Source organism: Suncus etruscus, chromosome 6, assembly GCF_024139225.1.
Source record: "Suncus etruscus isolate mSunEtr1 chromosome 6, mSunEtr1.pri.cur, whole genome shotgun sequence".
Taxonomy (NCBI): Eukaryota; Metazoa; Chordata; class Mammalia; order Eulipotyphla; family Soricidae; genus Suncus; species Suncus etruscus.
The window spans coordinates 98,214,695-98,221,100 of record NC_064853.1 but is presented as its reverse complement, the minus strand read 5'-3'; the positions used below and the strand labels follow the sequence as shown (position 1 = coordinate 98,221,100).

At 35.9% G+C, this 6,406-nt stretch overlaps 1 non-coding gene across 1 annotated transcript; it reads left to right on the top strand.

Moving 5' to 3' along the window:
- Positions 1 to 230: 230 nt before the first annotated feature.
- LOC126013051 (U1 spliceosomal RNA) lies at positions 231 to 394 on the top strand. Its single transcript, XR_007497387.1, has one exon. It is a non-coding gene; the product is annotated as a U1 spliceosomal RNA (small nuclear RNA).
- Positions 395 to 6,406: the final 6,012 nt, after the last annotated feature.

The following is a 6,406-nucleotide window of genomic DNA, read 5'->3' as shown; positions in this document are numbered from 1 at the left end:
CTCTGCACTCAGAAATTGCTCCTGGCAGGCACAGGGGACTATATGGGATGCCGGGATTCAAACCACTGTCTGTCCTGGATTGGCTATGTAAGGCAAACACCTTACTGCTGTACTATCTCTCAGCTCCTTAGTTTTTCACTATTTTCTGTTAGCTTTGTTGATGTTTAGGGATTCTCATAGAAGCTCTAGAAATTAGATCCTTTTTTTAGTAACATTGAAAATGATTTTCTATACTTACCTGGCAGGGGAGATACCATGATCACGAAGGTGGTTTCCCCAGGGCGAGGCTCACCCATTGCACTCCGGGTGTGTTGACCCCTGCGATTTCCCCAAATGTGGGAAACTCGACTGCATAATTTGTGGTAGTGGGGGACTGTGTTCGCGCTCTCCCCTGAAAAAAGAAAAAAAAAAATGATTTTCTACTCCTCTTGTTTCTTCTAGACTGTGATCTCATAGAGAAGGAGAAATATTCTTGGATCTAAGTTAAGTTGTTTACCTTACAAGTAACCAAACCTGGTTCCAGACCTCATATGAGTACCTGAGCACCTCCAGGAGTAATTTCCTGAGTATTGCCAGGTGTGTCCCCAATCAATCAATATTTGTCCCCTAAAGATGGATAAGAACTATGAAACTAAAATCCCATATTTAAAATCAAAAGCTATACATAAGAATGGATTTGATTAAATTAATCTAGATGCAAGGATACTATCCACTATGAACTCATTGCTCTTTTTTTAAAATAATATTTTTTATTTAAACACCTTAGTTACAAACATGATTGTGGTTGGATTTCAGTCATATAAGAGGACACCCCCCCCCATCACCAGTGCAACATTCCCACCATTGCTCTTATACCGTTAAGGTATCTAAATTCTACCTTCATGTATATGTTAGGTACAGATCCAGCTTCAATTTTTCTCCCAAGTTTGCCATTTTTCCTAAATCATCTCCTCGAGAGGCATATTTTCCTCCTAATTTGTGATGCCATCTTTATGTCATCAAGTTCTCACATATGCAGGGCATTGCCCATTGTTCTTATATATATATATATATATATAGTGACTGTGGTTTTCATTATTATAGCTTTGTCATGGGTCTTAGTAATCCATATGACAATTTCTAAATAGTTTATTCATGGTCCTTTAATATTCTCTTTAACAAATTTTAAGCTCTCTTAGTAAACCTCCTGAAGTAAGCTAGGGATGTGACTGAGTGCTGGGGCATTTCCTCTCAGAGTGAGGCCCTGGGTTTGATCCCAGCACCACCCTCATTATCATATGTAAGCACTGGCCCTGCAGTTCTGATTTCCCAGCATCTCAACAAGTGCAACCTCCCACATGCCGCAGCCAAGTGGGAGCTCACATTGCCAAAACATGCAGGACTTCCAGACCTCACAGCAACAGTAGTGACAAAGAAGGAGGAAGGAAAAAAGTTTAAAAAGATAATATTTTAAATGTTATTTTAAAAAGATTTTTAACCTCTTGGGATTGCAATTGTAATTTAATGCCAGTTTAGATTATTTGGATTAACATCAGCTTTATAATACTAAATGGTCCCATCTAAGTGTGGATCTATTTACTTAAATCCACATTATAGCATTTCTACAGACATTTTTTTGTTAAGATTATTCTTAGATAGTAGTGTTTTTAATTTTTCTTATTTTTTTTGGTTACAATCCTGGATGACATCTTTAAATTATATATATATATATATATATATATATATTATATTTCTAGTTACTTCTAGTTTAGAAAATGCTACTGAGGTTTATTTACTAATACTATATATGAAATTACAAAACCCTCTTATAGTTTTAATATTTGCATATTGATTCTTCTTGTTTGGTTCTTCTTGTTTGGGGCTTTGGAAAGAATAAAGTTTGAAATATTTTTGTAGATTCTCTGTGTTTGTGTATGTTTTTAATTTACATGAATTATAAGCTTCAGATCTCACTCCATTTCTTTCTTTGTCACTCAAACAGTGTATCCTAAAAATATCCAAGTGTCTCAGCCAATGATTTCCCCTGCTACCTGCATAGTTTGCCACTGTTTCAGCAGTTTGCTTTTTCAGAGGTAGAGATTCAGCTCTGGCCCTTGTCATGAGAGACAATCATGTGGTAAGAGTCCCAGTGTTTGTAACTTTATGGAACTGGGTACCAGTTCCTCCAATTTCAAGAGCTGCATTTATAGGTCCTCGGAAATATGCACTCTGAATTTCACAAATTGCTTCCAGATTGTTCTCCAAATTAATAAACACTCTGCACACTCATGAGGATCGACAACTGGTTTCAACTTTTACGATTATAATGGTCACAAAATTATATATGATGTTATTGTGCTTTCCTAATTAATAAAATTGAAGCATCTCTTCATAAAACTAGTGGTTTTTCAAAGGTTTCTTATTTGAACTGTCCTCCCTAAAGTGCAACTATTTCTATTTAAATTCTAATAAGAATTCTTGCAAATATCTCTTTCCAATCTACCACTGTCCCAGTCAAAACTGTCCACAGTATCTTGTATGTGGAGGGTAATTCCCAAATCCATTTTTCTTTCTGCCCTGGCCATAAAAAGCTTTGTTTACTATTACAGCACAATTGGTCTTTGCAGCCTTGGACAATAGTATTAATGTGTGGAAGCTGATCTCGTATCTGTCCATCTTGTTACAATTCTCTTATTTCTATTTTTTTTTTATCGAGTTTAGTTTCATTTTCTCTGGTGAGAGTTTTATTTACCCCTTTCTCATATTTTATCCTTCATTTATTTTTCTTGTTTAACTTTATAGGCAGGGGTTGATATGCATGAATCTACTTAAAATCTTCCTGATAATAGTGAGGATTGTGTAAATTGTTTTCCATGGAGTGTGACCTCCCTCTGCATTTTACTCTATAGTCATTGTTAAGATGAGACAAATTCATTTCTTTCTAGTTTCCTGAAATTTTAAAATAGATTCTTATAAATAATGAGGCTGTGCTTTTTGTTTTCGCATCTAATGACTATGGTAAAATTTTCTTCTTTAGTTCGTTAGTGTGTAGCTACATTAACTTTTAAATTTTTATTTCAATGTAAAATATCCCTTAATAGGTTGTTGGGTTTGGATGTCATTGTTGGTCTTATTTTCTTTTCTTGTAAGATCCTTATCGGGCTTTAGAATCGTGGATAAATGAACCAATTATCCTAAATAAGTTGAGCAGCATCCCCCACTTTCTATTTGTAAACAATTAGTGTGATATAAACTTCAACAGCTTCTAAATTGTGTTGTCCTTCAGGCTACAGAAACCTGAACTTTTCTGACAAGCAGTGTTTCCTGACATAATTTCTAGTTTTTTAATGGCTATTTTAATCCTGGTTTGTCTTAACATTTGGCATCATAAATTATTTCTAAAACTTTATCTAGTATTGTTGTAGTCTTTTATTTCATCAAATTTTTTTTGGTGTAGCTATTTTTTTATATTCCATTATGCATTTTGCTTATAACTTTCTTTGAGGGTGCTTTGGGGTCAGCTTTATTAATTTTTTAAACTAGCTTAGGGGCTGGAGTGGTAAGTACAAAAATACAGTGAATGGGGCGCTTACCTTGCACATGACAAACTTGGGTTCCATCCCCGCCATCCCATATGGTACTTTATATACATACATACACTACTGAGTGTGGTCTCAAAACAAAACAGAATAAATAAAAATGTTTTTAAAGCCAGGGCCAGCGAGGTGGCGCTAGAGGTAAGGTGTCTGCCTTGCAAGCACTAGCCAAGAATCAGAACCGCGGTTCGATCCCCCGGCGTCCCATATGGTCCCCCCAAGCCAGGGACAATTTCTGAGCGCTTAGCCAGGAGTAACCCCTGAGCATCAAACGGGTGTGGCTGAAAAACCAAAAAAAAATGTTTTTAAAGCCACTTTAAATTGTTTAAGTGCTCTGTATTATTGACTTCAGTCCTTACTTCTGAATTTTATTTCATTTAACTTTATTTAAGCACTGTGGTTAACAAAGTTGTTCATAATATAGTTGTTTCAGTTGAATATATATTCAATGTTTCAGTACCAATTCCACCACTAGTGACCATTCCTCCAACATTGTTCCCAGTTTTCCACATACCCCAAGCCTACCCCTTTGGTAGTCACAAAACAATTTATTTTATATTGATTGTTCCAACAAAATGGTAATCAGAATAATCAAAAGAAAATTTATGAAAATTGTTCTATCTCACAATGGTGTTATTAAAGTCTGAGGATTTCTGAGCTATTTGTTGCTAGTTGAGCTTTCTGTATTATTGTTTTTACTTAGTGAGATTAGTTGGCTTCTATGCTATCTTTTCCATCTAATTTGTTGCGCTCCCGCTAAGCTGTCAATATTGTGGAATTTGAAGACATATGTGGCCACACACTCTAGGAGCTCTAGGGACCCATAGAACTGGAATGATTCTCAGTCCACTCCCATCTCAAGGAGGTCCAAGAGTTTTCAGCCTGAAGATTGATATATCTGGGTTTGGATGGTTAGCACAGCGATAAGGCATTTGCCTTGCATGCGGGCAATATAGGATATACCCGGGTTCTAATCCTGGCATTCCATATGGTCCCCCGAGTCTGCCAGGAATGACTTCTGAGCACAGAGCAAGGAGTAACCCCTTAGCACTGCCGAATGTGACCCCCCAAAAAAGGCAAAAAATAAAAGATTGATATATCTGTGACTTCTATTAATTTGGAATTTGGAATTAATTTCCAAGATTAGTCAAGAAGCTGTGAAGTTGGGCCATTTATATGGAAGTGGCTGTGGGATGTAGATGTGGCTGCCAGGGCTTTGGTAGGGTGAGGGTGGAGGGATTGGTCTGCTTCCTTTTGAGGCAGAGGCTAGAGTTTTCAGCCTGAAGACTGGTATACTGGTGAGTTTCATTATCTGAGACTACTTTAATTTTTCATATTTTCTTTTGGAGATACATACATTATTTTGCTATCTTTACCCTTTTAAAATTTGAATTCCTGATTCATTTAATAGCCCGATGAGTGATTTTTGTTTATGTGCTTTTTATTTTAAATTTTACTTACTTATTTTTGTTGTGTTTTGGGTCACACCTGGCAGTGGTCAGGAATTACTTTTGGATCTGAGCTCAGAAATTACACATGGCAGGCTCAGTGGACCATATGGGATGACGGGGATCAAATCCAAATTGGCTATGTGCAAGACAAATGCCCTATTCACTGTGGTATCACTTTGGCCTTTAATGAGTGTTTTTAAAGCTATGCTTTCCTTCTAGATGCCAAGTTAGCTTTGCAATATGATTTTGCATGTGATATACAATTCAGTCATAAGTACTTTATTTTATTTTTTTTTGCCATGATTTAAAGTTTTCTGTGTGCTGGTTTCTGCTTTATCAAAAAAGAATATATCTTTTAATTGGTGAATCTTTGATTCAAGTATATTATAATTACTATTATACTGAGACTTAATCTAACCTTTTAATTTTTTGTTTAAAATGTACTCTTTGTTATATTTTCTTTTAGCCTAGTTCCCACTGGACAGATCATATTTTCTTCTGCTGATCTGAAAGGCATGCATATTAGATTCATCCTCACCAGTTTGCCTGACTTAAAACTTACCAACATAGGTTTATTATCAACTTCTATCTCTTCTTCCTTAGTGTAGCAGCTTTCCTCAGCCCATTTGTATCTTCTGATCCTTTCACTCAATCTCCCTGTATATACATTTCATCAATGATGCCTGGTTTAATTTGGACTCGGCTTGGGATATATTACAATAAAATATATCTACTGCAGGTGACCTGTCTTTCTCTCCAGCTGGGTTAAATTTTACTTTTTTTGCCTTTGACAGTCTTTGTTCTCTGTTTAATGTGAAGAGACTTCTTTTTCTTATTTACATTGTTTTCAATTTATAGGTCTTATATTCACCTTAGATCTTATCTTTCTTTGATATGTGAGATTATTGGTTATTATATTTCTTCAAGCATTTCTTCTGCTTACTTCTGTCTTGATTTCTGGGAAGGTGTTGATTCTGAGATACCATATCTTTTTCTTACACTTTTTTGTCTCAACATTTAAGACTCAGTAGTACCTTCACGATGCCTACTTAACTTAATCATTCAATGTGTTGATTCAACTGTAATATATTTCACTGCTTTATCCAGATCTCACAGTCTTCGTTTCTATAAGCTTGTTCTTCACACCAGGATTTTTCTTTATTGACTTTTGGTTCCTGTTTTTGTTTTTTTGTTTGTTTCTTTGTTTCCTATAGAGGTCATGGAGAAAGTGTGAGTCTGGGGGAGTAAGGCTACTTGTATCTTACTGACCCTGGTCCAAATCCCCGATACCACATAGGTCACACTGTCACTGCCAGGGATATCTCTTGAACATAAAGCTATGGCTAGGTCCTGAATATCAATGAGTATAAATAATATGTT